At 36.5% G+C, this 26,639-nt stretch overlaps 1 protein-coding gene across 1 annotated transcript in view; it reads left to right on the top strand.

Annotated features, from left to right (window-relative positions):
* The window catches only part of IL1RAPL1 (interleukin 1 receptor accessory protein like 1), a gene marked incomplete at both ends in the record, with an annotated part of 599,815 nt that overhangs the window by 358,255 nt on the left and 214,921 nt on the right, over positions 1-26,639 (top strand). The gene's annotated exons all lie outside the window — the stretch shown is intronic.

Here is a 26,639-nt window from a genome sequence, read left to right on the forward strand (position 1 = left end):
TGTCTTTATTTTTTCTCTTAGACAAATGAAGGAGCTACTGAATTCGGCATCGAAGGCAAATGCTGAGAAATTTAAATAGGACATATTCATACAGAATGTGTTTATTATTGGTTGCATATATCGTTTAATATTTTAAAGCCCTTTTATCATGTACTGTAGCTCATGGAAATAAGCTTTCTTCTTATTTTTAGTCTTGGGAAATGGTTTTCAGTTAGAGGATCCTGTGATTTAATTACAGAACTTTTCAGAAGCTCTTCTTAAAGGTATTAATTCTACCCTGAATGAATCTGTATCTCCACATTTGGCCTATAGTAGTTGCATAAGTAGAAATCAAAGATCTGAATGTCATGACCATGACATTTCCTGAGAATACCTTTCAGTCTTCTTGGAGTTTAGTGAATTTTTGCACTGCTGACTGTAAAAATAGTCTTTTTCCAAACTCTATTTAACTTTTTTTTTACAGTTCTATGTACCTTTTAACCCTCCACAAGATCTTGCAGGAAGAAATTCAACTCTTAATAAAGCATTGTGTGAAAAATGGTATTTTTGCTTGGCTTGAAACCTCATTCTGTTAGTAGTTAGTGACTGATTTTATTCTCAGTTAAATTGCGGAAAACCAAGAACAAAGCTGCTTTAACACTTAACAGAGGCTTCAAAGAGAGCAGTTGTTATGTTATTGAATATTCTGGTTCTCAAATCTAAAAGTACATGATTTCAAATCCTTCAACTAAATGGCCATGCAAAGGATGCTCAAACCAATGAAAATACTTCATAATTCTCAGAGTTACAAACTAGCTCTCAAAAATTCTGCTCCTTGGTATTTTAAGTTGCTCAAGAAGGATGTAAAGTCAGACTTTGTATGGCTGCTTTGGAGTTCTTTAATCTGTCAGTATTTATTCATAGCTTTACTTAGAGTGTTTACTTATTTTACAACCTCAGAAGTTAAAGCATACAGATAAAATAGTGATCAATTTAAAACACCAGTTGTGTAAGGCTGTCACTTAGATACACTCCCAAAGTCTGAAGTTATCTTGAAGACTCTCAGAAGAAATAAATTTCACAAAAGCACAGACAAACACACATAATGGACATGGTGGTGGTCAGTACCTAGCTTTGTCTCACCTGTTTATAGCCATTGGCCCAGAAAACCACCAGTGATTAATCTGAGCTGATCATCTGGGCTCTTGCCACAATCAGGGAAGGGTTGATTCCCACAGACGTGTCTGTTTCTTGCTTACTGCAGTTAGGGCAGACTGTATTCACTTCCCATGGCTGTGGTTAGTGAGATTATATCCATTCAGGGTCAGCAGAAACCACCAGTCGCTTAGAACTGATGGCAGCTCCACTGTTATAAATGAGATAAAGAGCAGGCTCATGGCTGATGTGCTCAGGTGCTCTCAGCTTTCTACTACTGTTTTTCATTCTGACATTTACCTTATGTACCGTCATTTTCCTTTGAAAAGAGGACACAATTGTGCTTTCCTTTTCTTGCTTTTCAGACAATATATTTCTTTAGATTGTCCTTTTCTTTTTTACTATCTGTTGAGGTCTCTTGCAAGTTCAGCAACATAAATACTAAGTGACAGTGTTCCCTACCAGATATGCCACATTTAAGACACATTACCTTTTTGAAAAATAATAATTTTTTCATCTAACCCTTTTTCTTTGTTGCTCCCAATCCAGAAATTAGTAGGACAGCAAACTAAATACGGAGTTACTCATAGCCAATTATTCAGGTACCCGAATATCCAAATCCGCAAAATAAGCTTTCAATTCCTCACATGAAAGGATTTCACATTATTCATCATCAAATGAAGAAAAATGAAGCACCTTTTTTTTTTTTAATTTAATAAAAATGGCCAATGCATAGTTGCCATTAAGCAAGGCAAAAGAGGTCCAACATGTGGTAAAACTAGAACAAGTTTTTTCTATTTGATCAGATTCTTCCACTCTACCCTTACTCTCATCCTTGATTCTATACCAGTGTAAAATAATTGTAGTAACACTCTGGAGTGATGTAGGCCATGCACTTCTCATGTAGAGGTGCCACAGCACACAGGAATTAAAACTTGATCACATAATTACAAAGATCTTGTCAAATAAAATGACTACTCAGAAAGACTATGTTAGGGCAAGATTTAAAACTGATCAACAATTTCCTGTGCCGCTGTAGTACAGCACAATTAGGACGAGGAGAATGCTAATAAGAAATACTCCCATCTGGTAATGTGTATCTTAACCTCATTAAACACCCAGTGAACAGAGTTAGGCTTATGTCTGAAAATTAAACTCTGATGCCTATGAAATACGCTACTTAGTGCAACTAATATTGGAGAATTTCTGTGATGGAAACATTAAATCTGTTCTAAATAAAAGTAGAGGCAATAATAAGAGTTTCAAGGATCAAAAATATGACATATTTTATTTTTTGACACTCCTAATAAATTTCTTATATTAGTTTTGCTGCTGAATTAATATGGTTGGGACCAAAGAATTGGTATTTTCTCACCAGTTTTCATTGAACATATTTTCGGACTGTAACACCGTATTGCTGGGTGTTTTCTGCCTACAAAATTGTAAACAGTACCAAAACATGCAGATTTTTCAGAAGCTCACCAGGTTTAAAAATTGAAGGTGGTATTAAGACTGGTGCTCAAATTCATCTCCCTATTCACTATTTTCCTTTGCTGTTCTTATCTGCATGGGATGGAATATTTTATCCATAAAGAAGGTGATGGAGAAGTGGTTTTGAAGATTTGATGGGAGCAGAAAACCAAGTATCTTTGAAGGTTTCAAAGTATCTTCCTTGTGAACCCCATTTTTTTTGACATTTACTTTGTCAGTCTTAAAGGCGTTTAGAGTTTACTACTATGTGCTATCTTTTATTCAAATGTAGTTCATCCTCTTTTATAACAACTGGATGATATGTAAAAACTTTGATTTTTCAGTAGAATGAAATAATAGGATTTAGTAGACTAAAGACAGTTGACAAAGAGCGTGAATTTGTCGTTACTCCTTAATAGTCTGGTGACAATGGTATGAGCACAGAAAACTTAATTTTATCAATTTATCATTGGTTTCTGTGGTTAACCACTTAACTCCCACTTCATATTTCCAACTTCTGTCTTCTGTAAATCTACCCCCGAAACACTAAATAGTGAAAGTCTTTTAGTGGGTTCAATCAAATTGCAAAAACTGAGTTCAGATACTGGGATGAGTGTTTAACAATGCCATGCCTATAAGGAAAATATTGTCTTACAGGTTTTTAGCAACAGTTAATCATTTGCTGAATTCTATTGAACTCTTATGTGCTGAAATCAGTAAACCAGCACACATATTTTCCTTTCACCCAATAAAGCATAAAACATTATCAGGACAAAATGGATTTGAGGTGTCTTCTTTGGCATCTCCATGTAATTATATTTCAAAACAAATTGGATATTATAAGCTGGTCTCCCTGACACAAAATATTTAGCTTAGGTGCTCCTAACTTGAAAAGCAATAACACACCACCAGAGAACCTGATGTAATTCTTCACTGGCTCCCCACACAAGATTCCTTTCTGTGTTTTATTTTAAACTCACTGTGCACATTAACATGCAGCAGCCTTCAGCTCCTTTCAATCCAACATTTCCAAATGTCCAGATTTCCAAACTCTCATCTTTGATTGTATAGTTCCTGATCTAGCTCTGTATTAAAAGGAATAGAAAAGATCTCTATCCAGTGCATTTTACTGTTTAAGTGAGTAGGAGGAGCATCTTCTGGCTGAACTGAAAAGTACTGAGCAAAGAGTAAGTTTTCCAAATATGAGGCCCTGTTTAGGGTTTGAATCATGTCAAGATGGTCCTCTTTCTCAGATAATTTTACAGAAGTGCAGAAGTAGTCTGGGGTTGAAAGTCATTCTCCAGTATAAAACATAATAAAATGAGATTTGAGGGATACTATTATTCTGTTCCATGTACAATATATTTAATATTATTAAGCTCCTATGCTACAATTCTCATTGATTATTCAAATTAAAATTTTTATATTATTTTAAGTAAAGTCCAATGAATTAAAAAGTATTTCCATTACAATAGTGCTATCTTAAATATAGTTTAAATATTTTTCCTAACACTTGATTTATCATTATGATTACTGTTTATGTCCTTGTCAAGCTTTACAAGAAAGTTGAAATTTTCAGTTGACTGAAAATAGGATCAAATTAGTCATGCCAGTTGGAACTGTATGTGAATTTCAGAAATGGTAAAAGTGAATCCAGTATATTATGCAGCAACAATATTATATTTATATGGATCCATTGCAATGCATACTTAAGAACATGAGCTATATTGTCATTTTGGGATGGAAGTTGTGACTCTTTTTTGATGACACCATCTACAGAAAATGGGTTATTTTTTATAGGGAGCAATATATGTATTCCTGCTCTCACTGAGGCATGCAGTCTTCAGTAAGGCCTGTAATTGGTGAGACGGCTTGGGAAATAATAGCAATAGGTCCCAGAGAGTCATAAAACACTGAGCTCTCTTGCTTATTTCTAAACTGTTTCCATGCCCTCCTGATACATTACATTAAGTCTTCAGTTGTCGTGCTTGAATTTGCCAAGTGAAATAATTTTTACTGCAGCAAAGAAATTTTCCATAAATATTATAGAAATGTTAAGCAGAAAATTTCCTAATGGTAGTTTTCAAATGCTTCATCTATTTTTCCCTTGTATGTTCATTTGTCCTTACTCTTCATTTCTTCTTCTTTCTCACTTAATTCCCACACACAGAGAAAAAGTCCAGTTGGCAGCACCTCTCACTGAGGCTGATGACTATTCTAAAGCCTTCTATGGAACTTTCTTATGCTTTGTCATATTGATGGTAACACTCAGAAGGGCGTGAAACAGGCACTGGACGTTGTTACTCCAGCTCTGCAATTCTACAGCTTCTAATAAATATATTCTCATTGTGGGTCAGAGGGGTTCAGATGGGGCAGCACATACCCTTCCACCTACTGTGTCTTCCAAAATACACTCTACTGGATCCACCCTGAACTAGAAAGAAATCTTCACATAGTTGATTCAATTAACCACCTAATTTATTAAATGCATTTACAGTACTTCTTAATGATTTTATGGTAATTAATCCTGATAATATTTTTTGGATAAACATGATGAAAGAGACATGAATATAACATTGTTCCTAGACACTTTAGAATACATCAGTACTATTACTTTATAAGAAGCATTTCCATCCCTTTACCTTTCTCATTCATTTTCAAATCAATTTCTTTTTTTCTGGAAATGCTGAAACTTCTGAGATTAAATGCAAACAAACTTTGGACTTAGATGAGAAAATGATAAAGGTATTTTCATGATTATATATATTTACTAGTAAATACAAGCTTTAAATACATTAGTAAACTCTCAGGTATGATATTATCCGTATTTTTTTACAGGGACAGACCCATTCATCATTCATTACAAATATTCTTTTATGTCAGCAACAAATTGGAGAAAAACCACATAAACCTGTCACAGTTTGATATACCTTGAGACCCAATACCCTTTAAGCCTTTTCTTTTTTAATTTTTTTTTTTTTATTTGTGAAAAATGAATTAGATAGGATTGAGTAACTTATTACATATATAGTAACATATACAAAATCAGCAGTACCAAAAGAACCTCTTCCATTGAGAAGAAAACTGAAAATAAATTACAAAATTAAGGGAGATTCACAGTAAAATGAGTATATATGGATACCAAGACTAGGAACTGAATTAAAGAACTAAGTTACATACAAAATATGTTCATACATTTGTTTAGAAAACTCCTTAATAAATGTTGTGGTGTTTTTGCTGACAATGGTAAGAAATTTCATGGCTGGTATTTTAGGTGTGTTGCTGCTGTTTTCGGACCATAAAATTAAATTGTAGCTACTTCTCAAATGGATGTGACAGAGAAGTTGTACTTCTTCTCTTAGAAAATAAATCTCAGAAAATTAACTAAACAAAAAATGGATTTATCAGTTAAAGTGAGATGTTACTTACTGGAGCAAGCCCAGGGAAGTGCCACAAAAATTAAGGATCTTTAGCATGTGACAAATGAGGAGAGGCTGAGAAGCTGAGAGAGCTGGGACCACTCAGCCTCGAGAAGAGAGGGCTCAGGGGGGACTTATACATGCACATAAATACCTGATAGAGCAGTAAAGACAACAGAGACAGACTCTTTGTGGCACCCAGAGAGGGATGAGAAGCAATAGACACAAACTGAAACACAGGAAATTCCACTTAAATATTAAAAAAAAAGAAAAAATGTCTTCACTATGAGGGTGGTCACACACCAGAACAGATTGCCCAGAGATGTTGTGGAGTACCCATCCTTGGAGATATTCAAAACACAACTGGGCAAGGCCTTGAGAAACCTGCTGTCATGGACTCTGTTCTAAGCAGAGGCTTGGACCACGCAATCTCCAGAGGTGCCTGCCAGGCACACCCAGTCTCTGTATCTTTCAAAATATATCAGTGAAAAAAACATGGTAACATGAATAGATATGGATAAGAAGTATGAATGCCTTTGTTGAACATTGTTCTGTCCCATGCTTCTTGCCTCATGCATCTCATTTATTTACTGGGAGGCTGCTGAGGTCATTGCAAGCAAATACAAAAGGAGGTAGAAAAAGCACAAGAGTTGAGTTTAGGTTATGCCTGAATGTTTTATATTTCTTTTTTATTTGGTGAATTCTTTACTGACATTAGTAGCCATACACAGGACAAATAGAATTTCAATGTCATAACAAAAAAGAAACGTCTGACAGTTGCATTCAGAAAATGTCAAGTTAAACTTGACTGTCAATATAATAGCTTCCTGATCATCACCTTCTTTTGGTGATGCCAGTTGGAAAAAGATAAAGTTGTATCAGTGGTTGTTTTTTGAAGCTTCACTGAAATTATCAATCAGCTGAAATGTCTATTGACTGAAGCACCTTTAATTGTGACAATTATTTAGTCAGCTGATGCACAGAAAGGAAGTACATGCCTGAAAAAAAGTAAAGAGATGAGGTTTAATTATTGCCTGATAGATGCTGACAATGTCTTTTTGCTGCACCATTCTTGTGACAGCTTCGTTGGCCAGCTCGTGAGTAAGCAGCTGCCTGTGTGAAAGCCAATGTTCAGCACACTCACCCTGGGCACTTGCTATTTGGAAGCAGCTTCCAGACTAACTGAGCTGCTGGTCTGGACCTGTGTTCTGGACAGATTCCAGCAAGGGCTTGCAGTCTGCCAAATGTAATTATCCTCTGCACTTTTAATTGGCTGTGATAATCACTTCCGGTCTTGTGCAATTCTGAGAACTGTTGTTAATTGCTTCATTTTATACCAGAGAATGCTGTACTTCAGTAGAAAATGAAATGATTCTTCCCTCTCTTCCTCCCTTTTCCTCTTCTTCTCTCTGGATATACATGTGTGCATATTTATTAACGCAACTGGTTTCTCTTATTACAAGCTCCTGCTAAATAAAAACTGTAATATAGCTTATCAGTTATTTATGATATGTAGTTTAATAATTTTCAGATTCACTGCTTTCCCAAGTATTTAAAAGAGAACGAGAGAGCAGAAAGTAGAATAGCTGATATCTCAGCTCGCCAGCAGAGAAAGGTATGGCATGTTTCCCTTACACTCAGTGGTAGTAGTACACCATAGGTGTGCCACAGTTAACAGCAGCTTCTGTGGAAAATGCAGATTGTGTGTTGTGTCACCTCTCTATCTCACCAGCCACTTCAAAGTCTTTTATGTTTCTGATGATGAAAATTATATTTAAAGGGCACCACCTTAGCAATACTGAAGAAAACCTATATAGCCCTGTAGAAAACTTTCAGACAGATTATATTTTTAATACAAGATAAAATTAACTCAAAATAGCAGAGAGGACATACATATCAACCACTGATTTGCAGGGGTAAATGTAGGGGAGGCTGGGGAAAAGAAATTTGTAATTTTAAATGGTATTGAAGCTGTATGCCTCCAACACAGATGAATATACAGAAAAATTACTGCATAGCTTGAGCCTGCAGGGCTGTTCTGAAATTCCCCTGTGTTCTTCCTCCCAAAGATGTAATTCACTCACTGAAACCCACATTTTGGTGTGAGCTTCTGCATAAGTGCTCACAATAGAGTCTGTAAAGTAACTCTATTGTGGAAAAAAATAACATAGTATGTCAAAATTCACAGTCTTGAGTTGGTTTTTTTCTATTCCTCTGAAATAACATTGATATTGTGAACCTCATTTAGTTTGCTTTTTCATTGTTTACCATGACTCAAATCCCAAATGATATTGAGATGCCTGACTTTCAATTCAATCTATATTTACTGAGACAGGTGCTTAGACTGAGTTTAATATTAGATGCCTATTGCATTTGAGCATATGAGCATAAGTGGTTGTGAAAAAAAACCTTATAAATCATTATTTTATTTTAAAAGAAATGGCATATTTTCCAGTAATCCAATATGCATTTCACAATAACCAAAAGTAGTGGCAAACTGTTTTTCTGCCTCCTTGGTAACCTAATTTCATTTATGATTTTGGTCATAGATGTACAGCTAAGGACATCAGAACACTTTAATTCTTCATGAGCCCAGACATTGGCAGATCTTCTGTATTTTTTAAGTATCTTATAATCCAAGTGAAAATATAGAAATAGATGCATCATTTTTCACATTTCTGAAGGTTAAATTTAGATTTTTAGCATCACCCTATTTCAGCAATAGTTATAAATGTTCCTCACTTTCATATGCAGCATAAGTATGCAAGAGAGCTGAATGCTATCTCATTTATGGTGCTAAAAAGAAAATGCCTGGAGCACATTTTGCAATATCAACTAGACCGAAGGGATTACTTGATTTGAAGAGAGATGCTAAAGTTTGCAATGTCCTAGTCATGTCAATGAGAAATAACTTTTAGAGATGAACTTCAAAGGTAATAAAAAATATACAAGCTGCCATGCAGTATTAGATATTACTAAATACTGCCCAAAATAACCACGAAGAAACTGCTAAAATTTTTTTAACTTCAAATTTATGTCAAAAATTGTGCCCTAAATTTTGACTTCTGAACATGTAAGACAATTGTTGTCAATCTATTTTCTACTATTGAATACTCACCTTCATGTCTTCTCAAATGATGTTTCATTGTTCTGTATCTTTGCTCTTCTTGGGGCATGCAATGGAAGTGCTGCCATCCAATGTTGCACAAGTGCTGAATGTAACATTAAGAAGCTAATGACCTTTATGTATCTTGCTGATGACATTTGGTGTCAGAGTGTTTCCCCTTATCTTGGTTAATGGGTAATTCGGATACAGCATGGAGGAAAATGTCATGCTTTGAATATAGTTTGAAGGCTCACTGTCTGAATGGGTCCTTTCCTCTGTGTCACTGGAATTTATCAAATTTCCAGGTACATGACTTCTCATGACAACTATTTAGAAAGCCAATTAACACTAAATATAGTTGATACATATTAGAAACTCCTCATCCTACAGTTCAGCATCTGTTTATGAATTAACATATGGTGATATGAATAATTGTTTTATTGAAAATCTCACCTCTGAACCACTTTCCTCTGAGTTCATTGTGAATATAATTAGGTCTGCCATAGTCTTCTCCCTGTGAGACTGAAGATAAGGCACAGAAAAAAACATTTCTTTGCTATAATGCTTCTGCTTAAAGATGATAGGGAGGCACTGATGAATTTAGTGCTTTTCATGTTCTCTGAACTAGAACTCTTTAATAAAATATCATGTAATGTCTTTTTTAAGAAGAAATTCTTTTTTTTAAACAACGAATAAATCTTTTAAACAAATGCATTATAAGGCACCCACTATAATAAATGGAGAAATGCATCCCATATTCTTCAGTCCCATACAAACAAGGACTTGGTCATGCTCTTCCCTTAACCTTTCTGTAGTAATGAATAAAGGAACATGTCTTCCCTCTCTGTATGCCAGCTTATATTGGTGGTTTGTAAAATACATTAATGTGACAGTAATCATTAAGAGACTCTTTGTCTTCATGTGAGCAGTTGCTGAAAGATCTTAACTTTGGACTTAATCAGTGATATATTCTATATATATAAGAGATATAGTCATGGATATATTCTATATATATGAGTCTTTCCTTCTCAAAAACTCTCCCAAGTCTTGGGAAGCAGTCACAAATTTTTAGCACAGCTTAGTTAATTAATAATAACATTGTTGAGCTTTGACTGAACTCTGTAAAATGTTCAACAATTTATCTTGTAAAGATGCTTTATATGAGAATGATATTTTTTTCAGTATTTGCATCTCTATCTCCACATCTTAATGATGTAGATAACATCAATTTAAATGGAAATTCCATTACAAGAATACTAGAGACATATCCAAGATGCAAGAAATTCTGGAAGACAAATATTGTGTTACTATAGCAGGCCTTTTTTAATAGAGGGAATATTAAACTCTTGTGAACGTTTTCTAATTCTGGAGGAAATGATGAAACGCAGACTAGAGAAAGAAAGTGCAAACCATGAGGAGAGTTTATATGTGTTTGTTTTTTTTTTCTTTTGCAATTGTTTGATAGGCATTAAACCAGTGCTTGGTTGTGGTAAAGCACAGGCAGAGCAGAGGATACTTAGAGGTACTGTGGCTGACTTTCAGAGCTTTGGTGAAACCACACCATTGAGTATTAACGTGCTTTGAAAGCTGGCTGAAAATCACACTATTTTTAAAATTTGAGGAGTTTATACAGAATGACAATTTCATAGGGGAGAGTTTACTGATTTTTCAAATGAAATGCTTGCTGAAAGCAAAGGCCTACCCAAGTATCTATTTCTCATAGAAGTTCTATCAGATGCTGTCAATGAAACCTTTAGAATACCCTAGGGTGGCATTTCATACAGTCACCACCAAAAAAACACACTTGAAATATTATGGTTTTGTAAATGTGACAATTTATTTTCCTATAAACTAATTTGTTTACAGGAAAATGCTGGCAGGTATCAAGTTTTGTCTTATTATGCATAAGTCTGCATACAAGAAAAGAAAGGGGTCCAACCATCTTGGATAAGGTTTGATCAGGGCTTTTAACAGGCAACAAAGTCCATCATAATGTGTCAGGTAAACTGAAACAAGAAGCAAAGCAATTAGAAATTAAATTAGATGAAAGTAAAGACCTGAGGATTTTTGGCTGAAGTTTCTATTAAATATTTATAGCAGGCCAATCTACGTATTTGAAGGATAGAACACTGTTTTTTATCCGTGCTTTTTTAAGTGCTGCTTGTGACCTTGAAATGTGCAGAAAATAATGTTTTACTTGTTCATCAGTGAACAATAGTGATACAGACACAAATAACTGAGAAGAAATTAGTAATTTTTTCTAAATACAAATTGATAGATAGAAGTTCTTTTAACATTCACGTTTACTAAGTGTATGTTTTCACTTCAGAATTAACTAGAATTGCTATTTGTTGTTCATGTAAATCTTCCTGAAGAATGCTTCTTTGGTTGTTTATTTAGTTGTGAGCTACCTGATCAGACCTGACTGGTCACCTGGCAATATCAATTTTCCACTCATAAAGCAGACTAAATCATTTGGAAGTTGAATGTTCTCTGGAGGTTGAAAAAGCCAATTTCTGTCCATTTTAGCCAATTAAATAAATTGAATGTAGGAATATAGTAACTGATACTACAGAATGGTTGTTCATCGTGAAGTAAAACAATTCAGTATAATCAGATGAATAACTGGTGAAAGAAAGGAGGGGGGTCAGCAGAACAGCTGTTTTGACTTCTGGAGGGAAGACTAAGAGACTGGTTGACAAAGTCCCTTTAGAGGTAGTCCTGAAGGCCAGAGAAATCCAGGAAGGTCGAACATTCTTCAAGATGGAAAATTTCAAGGGGCAGGAGTGTCTATTTGCTAAAAGATGAGCTGACAGGGAAGAAGACTGGTTTGGCTGAACAGAGAGATTTGGCTGGAACCCAGCTGGAATTCAAGAAACAAAAGGAAGAGAGTTTATCACCCTTGGAAGAAGGGGAAGACCACTCAGGAGGGTTACAAGGATGTCAGGAGGTTATGAAGGGATAAAATCAGAAGGGCTGGGTCCAACTGGAAGTTAATTTGGCTACTGTCATAAAAGACAATAGAAATATTTATATAAATACATTAACAACCAAAGGACAGTTAAGGAAAATCTTCATCCTTTAAGTGTGGAGGGAAACATAGTGACAAAGCAAAAAGAAGAGGCTGAGGTATTTAATGCAAGTCCCACTTGACTCATCTGATCTCTTTCTATGACAAGATGATCTACTTAGTAGATAAAGGAGAGGCTATGGATATTGTTTCCCTGGCTTTAGAAAACACTTTGACACCATTTCCAACAACTTTCTCCTGGAGAAATTGGCTGCTCATAGCTTGCACAGGTGCCTGTTTCCTAGATAAACACTGACTGGATGACTGAGCCCAGAAATTGGTGGGAGATGGAGCTACATCCAGCCGGGGATGGACACATATGCTCCAGGATTTAGCATGGGGGCCAGTCCTGTTGAATCTTTTTTGATGATCTGGATGAGGGGCTGCAGGGTACCCTCAGTCAGCTTGCAGATTAACAAGTTGGGCAGGAGTGTCGATTTGCTGGAGTGCAGGAAGGCTCTGCAGAGGGATTTGGACAGACTGGATCGATGGACCGAGGCAAACTGCATGAGTTTCAGAAAGGTCAAATGCTGGATCCTGCACTTGGGTCTCAACAACCCCAGGCAATGCTCCAGGTTTGGAGGCAGAATGGCTGGAAAGGTGCCCAAAAGAAAAGGACCGGGGGGTGCTGGTCAACAGCAGCTGAACATGAGCCAGCTGTGCCCAGAGGGCCAGGAAGGCCAAAGGCACCTGGCCTGGATCAGCAGTAGTGTGGCAGCAGGACCAGGGCAGTGATTGCCACCCTGTGCTTGGCACTGGTGAGGCCACACCTCAAATCCTGTGTTCAGTTTTTTGCCCCTTGGTACAAGAAAGACTTTGAGGTGCTGGAGTGAGTCCAGAGAAGGAAACAGAGCTGGGGACAGGTCTGAAACACAAATGTTAGGAGGATTGCCTCAGGGAGCTGGGGTCGTTTAGTCTGGAGAAAAGGGGGTTCGGGGGAGACCTTGTCACTCTCTACAACTCCCTGAAAGATGATTGTAGCAAGGCAGAGGTCAGTCTCTTTTCCCAAGCCAAAAGCTATTGGACAAGAAGAAATGGTCTCAAGTTGCACTAGGGGAAGTTTAGACTGGATATTAGGAAAAAATTTCTTCATGGAAAAGGGAGTATCAAGCACTTTAACAGGTTCCCGAAGTAAGTGGTGGAATTACCATCCCTGGAGGTGTTTAAAAGACTTGTAGGTGTGGCACATAGGTTCAGTGGTGAACACAATGTTGCTGGGTTAGCAGTCGGACTCAATGGTATTAGTAGCCTTTTCCAAGCTTAACGATTCTGTGGGTTTACAAAAAGATAAAAACAGAGGGAAAAAAAGAGAGGAGCCAGCCCTCTTCCATTAATCTTTTTAAGACTACCAGAAGTCTATATTATAATCAGTCTGGAATGATGGTCCGTCAAAATGTCTCTCCTTCAGACTGACTGCATTGTATTAATTTTTTTAAAAAAATTATTTTCTTTGAGTTTCTAAAGTATCTCTGAGTAGCTCTATGATAGAACTGGAATTGTAATTTAGCTGTTGCATTTATGAATGCTTCTCAACTTGGATCTGCTTCATAGCTTACAAAGCCAAGTATCTAATAATTCTGTGACATGAGGGCCATTTATCAATTTCTTAATCTTTTTATCAAGAGTTGCTGAAAATAAATGTATTTTCACAAAGGTTTTAGCATATATTGTGTGATCCCTGTTTATGCCATGCAAAGATCAGTATGCTTTTATCTATTTCTAAACAGTAGTTCCAAATGCCAGATTGCTGTCTTCAAGAAGTCATAGGGGGATATATGATCTGTCACATTCAGGTCATGAGTTTAAATTCACACAGGTCAATTGCATCTGAAGATCATTATTATCTTTAGCTCACTGAGATAAGAAACTTGTACTACAGTAGTTTTGGTAAATAAATAAAATTTCCATTACTGTTATTCCACACTTTTCATCTTCTCTGAAGTTATTGCATCCCTGTCAGAACCTAAAACTCCTTTAGTTTTGCAGTTCTTTATGCAATCTGTCTTCCTGACCCTTGAGTTTCAGACATCTCTGAATAATGTATGGTTTTCCTCTCTAGACCTCAAACTGAGTTAAATGCCCCTACAGTGCTTTTGATCGATTAGGGGCTGGCATGATCAATGTCACAATGTAAAGCACAGCCCCTTCATGATTAATGAGTTTCAGGTCTCATGCTTCCTTTGGAGGAGCAAAGAACAAAGCTGTAGGCATTATGCTTGTTCAATAGCTACACTTAAAAAAAAAAAACCCAAATCAAAAGAACCCAAACAAATGAAAAAATGAACAAGCAAAAAACCCACCCAAAATGAGCAAGCAAGCAAAACCTCAACAACCTACACAACACAACTGAAAAATAATTATGAAAGAATATATATTTAAAATCTGTTTTTTCTTCTGCACAATATATTTTTTTAAGCTGTTCAGATGTTGAAGCTAAAAGAATGGGCAATCGTTCTTGAATTCCCAGTTTGCGGTTCAAACGAAACCTGAATCATGAAAATTAAAGCAGCTTTTTTTGAGCTGCTTAAAGAAAAAAATATATGTTAAAATAAGTAAGGGTAATATTTGATTCTTCTGGATCTCTCTTCATCATCTGAAAGATGCTGGCTGTGGATGCTAAAAAGCTAGGAGCAGAGGAATTTTCCAGCTGCTGCACAATTCTGTGAAGTTTTTCCTTTCTCATACAGCTAGCTGAGAAACAGTGAAGATGGTTTTGTAAACTAATTCTCTATCTCTGTACCTGGGCTTTGTTTTCCAGTCTTGTTTTGGTATACTGGAAAAATATTTTGAATGGGTGTTACAGAACCTCATCCAATCCTTCTAAGGGGTGGGTGGTTGGTCAAAGGACCAATGACCTCCTACCACTCTTGCAGACCATGTTATATAAACCTGTTCATAATTAATTAGATAGAACTATTCTCCTGACTTGAATCGTGTCGTTCTTCTTGCTGTTCTCAGTACAACAGTGACAGCTGACAAGTTACATACTTTAAATATTTCACACAGAGCAAAGTAACACTACGTGGTTTTATTAATGCTCTAGTTTGACAACTGATAATGGAAAGGAAGAACTAACAAATTGAAACAAAACAGAACTGATGTTCATGTATCTTATCAAAATTGATTATTATAAGAGCTCATTAATGTAATAATGCAGTAGCTTGTATGTATATCTTTATTGGTGTATTCGATATAAGTAAAAGTGAGATTTTATAAGGTTCACATACATTGTTATTTCTCATGATTCTCTACTTGGCACTAACAAAGAATATAATGATATTTTTTAAATTATTTGTATTTTTTATTTTGAAATCTTATCTTTGCAAGTCCTTTTTCTTGTAATACTACAACAGGTTTTTACAGAATGGTAATTATTAGGGATTAATCTTTCTTTGTTTTATGAACTTTGAGTATGGCTGTTGTTGAGCATATTTTATGATGTCTCATTATTCTACCCACATTAATCCATCTTGAGAGACAAAGACACACTTGATATAAATTAATTACTTGAAAATAAAACCTTTTTGCTTACATGTTTTCTTAAATATAGAATATTGGACTTGACAAATGTTTCTGAGAACTGAGGTAGAATAGATTGCAAAATTATTTTTGTGTGCAAATCCAGAACTTCATGGAAGGAGGTATGACTGTTCAGGGTTTTCTTGCTGGTCTCCTAGCACTTAAAAATTGCACAAAAGGCTTTTAGTGAATGATTAAAATGCACTTCTATGTGCTTTCCTGTTCAAAAGTTGGTTTCTGACAAGCGTTAGGAAAGGGATTAAATATCAAATGAAAAACCTGAAGTGTGGATTCTGTTCAGGAGCCAAATTGAGGATTAGAAGTTAAAAGACCAGCTGTGAAAACAAACTGTCATGGAGATAAAAGTTAATTTATATGTACAGCGAAAAACATTTTAAAGAAATTAATAATTTTCTTAATTTCAACCTTAGATTGATAAGAAATGTAAGCTTTAAGGAATGCTCATATTGTTTTACTATGCTAAGATGTTTCAGCCTGGAAATTGCAAGGAAATATCTGTAATCAATCATTGTTTTTATATTCAGTTTTCCTGAAAACTCAGAGACTTGTAGTTTAAGTTTCATACACCTCCTGCCTCCACGTTTTATTCCCAGAGATAGTTTCATATGTTATGCAAACTACTCAGAAAATTGTTGGGGCAAAATATCGATTAATTAATGGTATGTCACACATAACATCAGTTTAGAAATTGATCTGATTTGCACAGGAGGCCTCTTTCTTAGCTCTTAGCAGCTGACTAAAATTTAGAAAATAGAAAGATCCATCAAGATCTCCTTCAAGAATGGTACCTGGGGTTCCTTAGTTAAAATTCCTTCTCCTGCTCTGTCGCCGTGAAACATGGATGTGCCTCATGCATATGTGCCTCATGCACCAGCTGTGTGATACCAGCCTTTTGTGAATGGTTCCTCCACTATATTTATGTCTAGGCTGATAATCTTGTGAATGTTTTCTCACAGGCTGCATTAAGTGCCTTGACACTAAGTGCAGTTGTGAATTTAAATCTAGTCACAAGAAATACAGTTCCTCTCTGAACATGAATAATTGACCTGCATATGACAGCTCTCTGATGTCAATCCCCAACAGGGTGAATTTGGTCAGAGGTGAACTAAGTGTGCACTCACTTGCCCTTTTTGTGGTTTTGCATGGAAATCTCATGTATTGCACCATACCATGGTATGATATGATAGATTAATTCCTGATACAAATATTTCAGATGATCTTCCCGTGCGACACTGAAATTTTCCATTTCACCCTATTGGTATCACACTCTTATTGTGCCCTCTGATGACATGAAAAACCAATAGATGGTAAGAACTTTCTTCACTCTGAAGTAGTTTTGTGCCTCCTGGGCTGTTCCCTCTTATTTCATTAAATGCATCAATTAATTATGTGGTTTTTACTCAATTTACCATTTTCATTAGTGCTCAAAATTACATCACAATTATTGGCCAATAAAAACCCGAAAAGAACTTACATTTCACTTTATTGTCAGAATATTGGAATTATTTCATTAAATGTGAATGAGAAGAACACTAGAAAGTAAAAATGCTGCATTTTTATTAGAAGATAATGTTACTGCTCATGACTATATTAATATCTAATATCTAGTATTTATATCAAAATAATTGTCAGAATATGACAGTACAGCTCACAGAATACCTATGGACTGTATTTTGCTAATGTTACTTCAGTTGAAGTAATTTTTAGATAGCAATTGAGAGTTTAATAATAAGGATTCAGATATATAAATTTATTGAGTTAATTCATTTAACTGTGGAGCACAGAAGATCCATTGAGGAAGGGAACTAATGGCTCCCCATGTCTTTCCATGATCTTTTGGTATAAAACTTTCCTGTTATATAAAGTATGCACCCAAAAATTATTAATCAATAAAATATATTTTTTAATTATATAGTTCTCATTTGGTATTTCTATTTTCACAACAGAAGAAGGTCTTATGCAGACCCCACTTAACAGGTGTTTGTATAATGAAGACAAGCTCTTCTTTCCCTAAATAGCTTGCAATGTAAGGATGAAAAAGGACCCATAATAACATTATGACTAAAACATAAACAATCACAAGGAAACAATAAGTCATTGTTAATTATAAACTTAACTGCCCTTGAGGACATGGAGGGGGAATTTCTTTGTGAGCACTTTGTGAGTGGGAAGTGCAAAGTGATATTGAAGGGTAAATGATAAGACTATCGATATACTGTGAAGCCTTTTTTCTCTACTTCATTTATGATATGATAAAGAGGGGAATTTGACAGAGAAATAAAAAGAGGGAATTTGTATCATCAAAGTAATAGGAGTGAATTATGAATTTGGCACATGCATCATGAATAGCTTTTCATTTGAGATTGAAAAAAAACGACTAAGCTAATAAAGATTAAAATGATAGAAATGGTCTTGGTTGTAAAAATAAAACTTGTCAAGACATAGATAACCTTGATATGATGACTTAAGTAAGAAATACGATTCGAAATTGATATCCAAGAAAAAAAGTCTGGATTGAGGGAGATGGATAGAGATTTTTGGTGATGAGAGCAAGGCAGCAAGAAGGAACAGTGTGAAAAAGTTTGGTTTTAGGCAACTGAAATTAAATTTACTGTTGGGCATCCAGTAAAATATTAATCAAAAGTCAAATGGAGATCTTAGCTTTGATAGCCTGAATGGGGCTACCTGACTCTATCAGGTAACCACCCAAACTCTTTCATAGCTGAAATAAAACACAACTAGGAAGCCATTCTTTCTAAAATAGTCATCGGAAACAGATCAGTGCAAACACTGGGTTTGTTTGGGCTTTTTTTCTGCTATAAATACTAGGAGAGGTGTGGTTTTCTACTACAGGTATAAGTGTGCTGAAGTTACATGTGGTAAATTTTTGGGCAAGAATACAGTGCTGGGATGTGTTGCCATGTAAGAATGGAAAGGAAATTTGTTTTCTGTGGAGAGGTTTCATGAAAGAAATAATTTAAAAGGAAAATGCGAAAGGGCAAGGGGAGTCTGGTAACCATGGAGAAAATTACCACAGGATTTGAGATCATATTTTTATGTTTAGAATAGACTGAAATAGTGATTCAGGTGAAGTAAAAAGAAATTTTAGAAAGGATCAAATAGCCGAAGAAAGACAAAGACAGGGGAAGAAATTTAACTTAAAGAAGTTCTTAAATCAAAGAAGAAAAATGGGGCACTTCTTTTCATATAATCTGCAGAGTGTACTAAGGACTTTGCTTTATTGGTTTCTGGAAAATATATGGAAACTCAGCTAGGGATAGCTATTGTAATATTCTGTGCCCATAGTAATTGAAGAGAAAGGACAAAAAAAATGTCGCTGGAGGGGAACACTGAATGTCTTTTTCTTTAGAAAGTGGAGGTGACTTGACCATGTTTGTATGAAGCGAAAGGGGACAAAGGGTGATCAACTCTGTGGGAGAATGGTTTCCAGAAAGTGGCAAGTCTCTAAATAACATTTCTCATTGATGTTGCTCAGCTAGAGCAGAACAGATTTCTGAGCTAGGAGCAACATTGTCTGACACAGCTGGACATTTATTATGCTCTTAGAGTAAGATGCAGTTGAGGAGAGTGAAAACTAAAGGAGAAATACAGAGATGAATTTAGATCTGGCATGATAAGCTGCAGAAGGAAAATTAAATCTCTTTTCATGTCAGGAAAGGCTTCCGACCATATCTGGAGAAATGGCAGATGCTGAAGTGAGAAGGGTCTAGAAACAAATTGTTAACCCAGCACAAAGAGAATTGCTTGTGGCAAGACAGAAGCCAGACATTGTTTGTTGAATTACTGAATGAACATAGATACCAATTCAATGGGTTACACATTAACAGCATGACACCATCATGACTAAAAGAAACTCATAACTCATTGTCTAGGGATTATTCCTGGAGTTGCAACCAAGGACTGAGTGATCAATTTTCTTTGGATCAGAGTAAGAAGTATCTCACTGGGAACAGTGAACCATCTGTCAGGAGAAACTTGGGAAAGGACATGAAGCTGTAGGCTGCAGAGGAAGGGGAGTGACCAAGGCCACTCAAAAGCTGCAGTAAAGAAGGGGACAGCAGTGGAGAATGAGCCTTGCAGAGCCAGGCTGTGAGCAACAACTGGTACCAGGAAGGTGAACACCTTCTCCTGGCAGCCTTTGCACACCAGCAGAACACCCATGGGCTTGCAGGGCTGACCAGATCTTGCAGTCCTTTGCAAGTTGAGATGACCTTAGGAAACTGGGACTGCTCATTCTAACGGGTCTGGTAGTGCTTGCAGTAACCACAACACTACGTTGCTAATACTCATCGTGATTGTGTACCACTGAGTTTATTTGTTATCCTCTGCCAATTGTCATATCAGAGTTATTTCAATCACAGACTATGAAACTTAAGGAAAAGTAGTTGCTACAACTTTATCAGCTACAGCTGTGCTTCCATGTGGCATTCTATGGTGGTACTAACTGCATATATGCTTCATATATAAACTTTTTTTTTTCCTTAAACAGCTATAAACTTTTCTCCCCCAATATCAACATTAAGAGGTGCTAAAATACAAACAGTGATTGAGGAAAGCATGACACAAGCAGATAATTCTGTGTCCCAATGAGAAATAGAGTGGGAGAAAGCAAAAAAAGGAGAATGTCATGTGTTCTTTTTTTTTAACTACAGAACAGGGTGATCCTGTTTATAGGAAAAAACAGTGGTAGTACTACAAAAAATGATAGCACCTTATGAACAGAATTGGACATGGCAGATGTTAAAAGGTATATGAGAATGGATTTAAACTTGAAAAAATTTAATGCCTTACTGGGAAAGTGTGTGAATTGAATGTAAAGGAATCAAACTGATTAAAGAGGATATCTTGTAAGAGTAGGAGAAAGGGCAGACAAAGCTGAGACCTTTGCCATGGAGCAGTGGTGAAAATAAGGAAGATTTTTGCTAGAGTAAGCTCATAGAAGCTACAGAAAAATTAGTGGTAAAATCATGTTTCGTTAAGGTTCTTGTGACAGGTAGGATAACTAAAACACATACAGATGACAAAGAAATATGCAGTAAATATGAATCAGAAGTTATGATGAAAAGTAGGAAAGGGAAACAAGTTTGGAGGATGGTATCTAGCAGAATCATAGCAAAGGAGAGATTCTGATGGACATGACTGGCAAACTGTGCTGGTTTGGACAAATTTGGAGGAAAAATATCCTCTGATGGAAGGCAGGTTACAACCAGCCCTCCCCCACGAGGTTTGGGAAAAAATAAATTTTCCTCGAAGGAAAGTGAAAGAGATAAAGACTTTATTTAACAAACACACTGGAAGAGCATAATAATGCTAAATAATGAAACCTCTTGCTTTGCTGAGAGAAACCTGGGAAAATTTCAGAGTCCTTCCATAGTCTCTCTCCCCCTCCTTGGAGCTGGGTCGTGGTGGGCCCACCTCTGGGCCTCAATGGAGAACTCTCCCAATGTGTTCTGATGTTGAAACAGTCCAAAAAAGAAGAAGCAAAAAAAAGCCAAAGTTCCAGGAAAACAAAGTTCAAATCTCCATCTCTCTCCAGAGAAAAAGGGCCGGAAAAAACTGGCTGGAAAGCAAGCAGGGTGCTTCCTTCCCTCTTGCTGCTGTCAGAAGCAGAGAAGTCTGTATCTGTGTCCTTGAACAAACTGCTTTGAAGAGTTCACTCGGGTTTTTTTCCTCTCCCCCCTCTCAGGCTCAGTTTAAAGGCACAGAAAGGCAAAAAATTAATTTCTGGGCATAGAACAGCGATATGGGATACAACATTATAAAGTCACCCCAAGACACAAACATAATGACAATTGATGCAAACATGATGCAGTGTGTAGCTGTTTGCACACAGCAGTCTTGAAATGGTTTGACTGCTCCTTGAACTGGGTACACTGCCTTGGTCTGCCTTGGTCTCATGGATCTGTCGGGGACATGGTAAGCACCAGGCTATCAGCTTGTCTCAACTGCCTTCTGTCTTCTTTTAAAGAAATAGCAATAATAATTTAAAAATCACCTAAGAAATATCCTTATCTAATTGATCATCAAAACTGGAAGGATGAGAATTAGTATTTTACTGGTGACCCTCGTCTTTCTGAAAAGCAGTTTGATACAGTTGATGGGCCCAGAAATTCTGCCTGACTTGGTCTGGCTGTATTGCAATCTAGTCTATAATAGTTTCTACACAGAAATATTTTTGAAAAGTTCCAGTGGAAAGAACATATTTGAATAATTTATAGGAGGCACATTTAAGTGTACAAAATATGGAACTATCTTCACTGTACAGATATGTTGAGATTATAGTGTACACTTATCTTATTTTCCAGTCACCTTTCTAGAAAGGACATGAGATTTTGACTTAGCAAACACATTTAGTCAAGCTTGCTTTATTTCCTGTTCCTTCTCTCTAGTCCACTGATCTTCTAACATATTTTTAATTCAACAGAGCACATTTATTCTGGAAATCACCTCAAGAGAACATATGATTACTGAAATGCTTTTTTCCTGATAGGAAAGTTAGACAAAAAGACCAGTGAATCAGCAAGGTAGCTGTTTACAAGAGATGATGGCAAAATGCAATTTGTATAACAATTTTTTCCTTATAAACAGTATTTAATATCAGCATTTTACCAACCCTGCCATAATGTTTTATTACAGGCTTTACAACTCCAATAGATAAAGACAGAATGTACAAATTTGTTTAAGCTGAGCTGTGGACACAATATGATTTAGGGAAAGGGACTGAGTGTTAATCCCCACACAGGGAGAGGAAAGGGTAATGGAAATCCGAAAAACTCCCAGGAGCACAAGAATATGGGCAGATAATGAAAGCATTACTGTCTACTTCGTTTGAGTTTTTTTAAAAGTAGACGGGGAAGAATAAAGGACAGACAACGCCTAGGAGGGAGGGGGTCTATATTTCAAGATAAACTGGAAACTTGGAACATATCAGGAGAGAATTAGAAAATTACACTTGGGGAAGGCTGAAAATGTTCAGTTCCTGTTTAGTACTCCCTGGAAAGTAACTGTGCTAGGGGACCCCAAGGGAAGGACAAGATTTACTGAAAGAAAATGATTAAAAGATACATTAGAAATTCAAACCAGGGACTTCAGCTTCCTACATAAACACAAGGGATTTGATGTTCTGGAATAGGTATGTCTCATTCCTTCTTAAATTTTATATATATATATATATGTATATACATATATATGGCAAAATAATGCAGTTATCAAATATTTTGTCTTCTTTAATGAGGCAGCTTAGCCAACAAAAACAGGGCTCTCTCTTTTCATTGCCCAGTAAACTTATTGATGAAAACACTTAGTAAAACTGTGGTTAAAAAAAACCCCTATAATTGTCAAAATCTCATAGAATAATAGAAGTCCTGAGTTGGAAGGGACCCACAAGGTTCAAGTCCAATTCCTGGCCCTGCACAACACAACCCTAAGAATCACACCACGACCTGAGAGTATTGTTCAAGTGCTTCTTGAACTCTGTCAGGCTGGTGCTGTGACCACTGTCCTGGGGAGCCTGTTCCAGTGCCCAACCACCCTCTGGGAGAAGAACCTTTTTCTAATACCCAACCTAAACCTCCCCTGACACAGCTTCAGGCCATTCCCTTGGGTCTTGTCACTGGTCACAGAGAGAAGAGATCAGTGCCTGCCCCTCCTCTTCCCTTCACGAGGAAGGTGTAAGCGCAGTGAGGTCTCCCCTCAGTCTCCTCCAGGGTGAACAGACCAAGTGCCCTCAGACCCTCCTTGTATGGCTTCCCTTTTAGACTGTTCACCATCTTTGCTGCCCTCCTTTGGATGCTATCAGCTGAGTGTCTTTGTTACATTGTGGTGCCCAAAACTGCCCCAGCACTCAAGGAGAGGCCACCCCAGTGCAGAGCAGAGCAGGACAGTCCCCCCCCTTGCCCGGCTGGCGATGCTGTGGCTGATGCCCCCAGGATCCTGCCCCTCCTGGCTGCCAGGGCACTGCTGGCTAATGTTCAACTTGCCATCAACCAGGACCCGAGGTCCCTTTCCACATCACTACTTTCCAGCATCTCATTTGTATGCACATTCAGAGCTGCCCTGTACCAGATGCAGAATCTGGCACCTGGGAGAGGGCAACCCTGGATGTTCCTCAAAATCCAGCAGTGAACTGTGTGGGGAACAGCAAGGATTTTTGCTCTGGCAGACCCAGGTAGAGTAATATAATGTGGGATTTAAAGTCCTCCATGTTTCATCTGTGGTTGGTTGTTGGAGGCTTTCTTCCCCCCACTGCAGGAAAACCAAAAACCAAACTCAAATCAACTTCTTTGTCTTTCCAATAATTTTTGTAATTCTGTCTCTTTCTGGCTTTCATCAGAAGCACCAAAATGGAAAGGTGAATTCTTCCTGGAAAGCCTACTGGAATTTAACACATTATGCTTTTGGTGTGAGCCTTTTCTGGGATCTCCCAAATTCTCTCCCATACTCACACACCCACACTGCACAGGGCAGCACTGAAACACCCTGCCTGCTCAGGCTTCATCCAGGCTATATATATTGTGGTCTTTTAGAGGATCATGCTATTGAATAATTCATTATTCAGTGGTGGCACACAGTGAATGCTGTTGTCTTTCAAGATCCTTTTAGTTATTTCCAAGTTATTTCCAAGTCCCCTTTAAAAATACATTTCCTAAATAGGGCATGAACCCATATAAATTTCATTTGGGTTTCAGTCTTCAGCACTAAAGCACTGTGTATTCTTTCAGACTCTAGCAGTGGTATTTGGAGTATAAGAGTTCTGTCAAAGAGAAAACATCTGCTGGTGGATGAACTATTGTAACCCTGAATGGAGGCTTTAAAGTTACATTTTTTAATGTTCTTAAGGCACACTTAAGGCAAGGACGCTATTTTTTTTTTCTAGAACAATTTCTGTAAAATGTTTTAGTAAGCTACTGTATCAAGAATAAAATTTGCAATATATGCAGATATTTTGTGACTTTTTAACAAGGATAGCTTTCTCTCTGGATACCTCTTCCTAAATATACACATAAAAGCAAATTTTCATGAAATCACATTGGAACTGGCGTTACTTAGAAATTTTTCTATCTTATAAAATATTTAGTTTCTTCTATCCTTGCATTTTGAATGTATTGTACAGCCTAATGTATGAATAACTTATTAAATCATTTGTTAAATAATGAGCCTTAAAAATTCTGAAGGAGTCATGAGTACTGCAGTCAATGAAAGACTTTATTCTCTAGACTATGAACGAGAAAACCAAGTAAATAATGTTACTTCTCAGTTCCCCTGCCCCCCCTTCCATTGCAGAATTACACATCTGCTCTTGGCTGAGTGCTTTATTTAACTCTGTCAGGAAACTGCAAAAAAAACTTATCCAGGTTCATAAAGTTTGAAGGATAATTTCGATAATCTTAAAGGATAGTCTTAGAAGGTACATTTGAATTTTCCTTCCATTTTTGCAAACCTAAGTTTGTAGTTTTTCATACCTTATGAGTACAATTACAGTTAAATAGCTGAAGTTAACATTAAGTACAAACATTTAATAATCTTTAAAAAAACTTATTTATAAAAGACAGTTATCATTGCTTTTGTGATTTTCCTATTAACTGATGCACAGCACTTGCCAAGAATCCAGGTAAAAGTTGTAGCTGGCTCAACAGTCTTCAGAAATTGCAGCAATAATTTTTGTTGCATGCCTCTAACATATTGTGATTCTTGAGGTGTCAGAGATTATCATTTGCTTCATAGATTCAATTTAGAACAAGTTGTAAGCAGTCACTTCTGTAGCGATACAGCTTGTAATGAGATAAGAGCAAGACACATCTGGATTTTGGTATAAATGATGTATTATATATAGTCAATATTAACAAATAAAATCTAGTCCACACCATTATCCAAATGACAAACTAAGATGATTTATTTTAAATAAGCTCTCTGAAAGAATAATATTTTGGTGATATTTTGTGCTAATAATAGTCAGAGATAGTGAAAACAAGGATATAAAATGATTAAGCCAGTGTAAATAATTACATTTTAAAACTTGCTGTCTAAACATTCATTGGAAGACAGAATGTGTCAAATACCACCTTTCAGTATCTTTTGGAAATATTTCACTCTTTTGAAATAATGCTTTCAAATACCTTTTTCCTGTTTAATCCTGCTGTGTTTATTCCTGCTCATATTTTCAACTAGAACACTATAGTACATGGAACTCGTCCATGCATTGTTCAGCAAAAGCATTACAATGAATTTAAAGCAGAGTAATTTAAAATGCTAAAATGACTGACAGTCTGATACAGGTCTGATGGGAGCTGTGGACAGTCACTGCCACTCTGAATAGGAGTGTAGTGAAAGCCCAAGACAGGGCTGCTGGGAAAGGGAGCTGGAGATACGAGGAGAAATCCTGCTTGTCAGCAGAATATTGTATACTGGGGTTATTTCAGATGTTTTCTTTTAAAAATTTAGAGGTTTTGCCTTTTTTTACTCCCATATGGCTTGTCTTAAACTTGTCTGCATCAGTCCAGTAGTTTAATTTATGCATTTAGATAACTATTTGGTTTGGGGAGATGATTTTGTGTGAGTTATAACAGTCATGCCTTTAGTGCAGTGCTTATTGGACAAGCAATCAGTGCCATCTCAAAATATCACACTTGGTAAATCTCCATTTTTCTTCTTGTTTAACACAATGGATTATTCAAGACCTGTAAACCCAGAGCAGAATACACTATCAGCTTCAAAATAACTGCTGGATTAACCTCAGGGGTTTAGATGAGATGGAGGGAAGATTTAGACAGTACAGTAAAATAGTCTCTGGAAATAGGGGAAAGTGGTTTCAGGTATTATATGCTGGCTTTTACATCAGTATTACTTATTCATTTGCTGTTCACTTATATAATCCAGTATG

This window comes from Coloeus monedula (genome assembly GCF_965178545.1).
Source record: "Coloeus monedula genome assembly, chromosome: 3".
In the NCBI taxonomy this organism is placed as follows: Eukaryota; Metazoa; Chordata; class Aves; order Passeriformes; family Corvidae; genus Coloeus; species Coloeus monedula.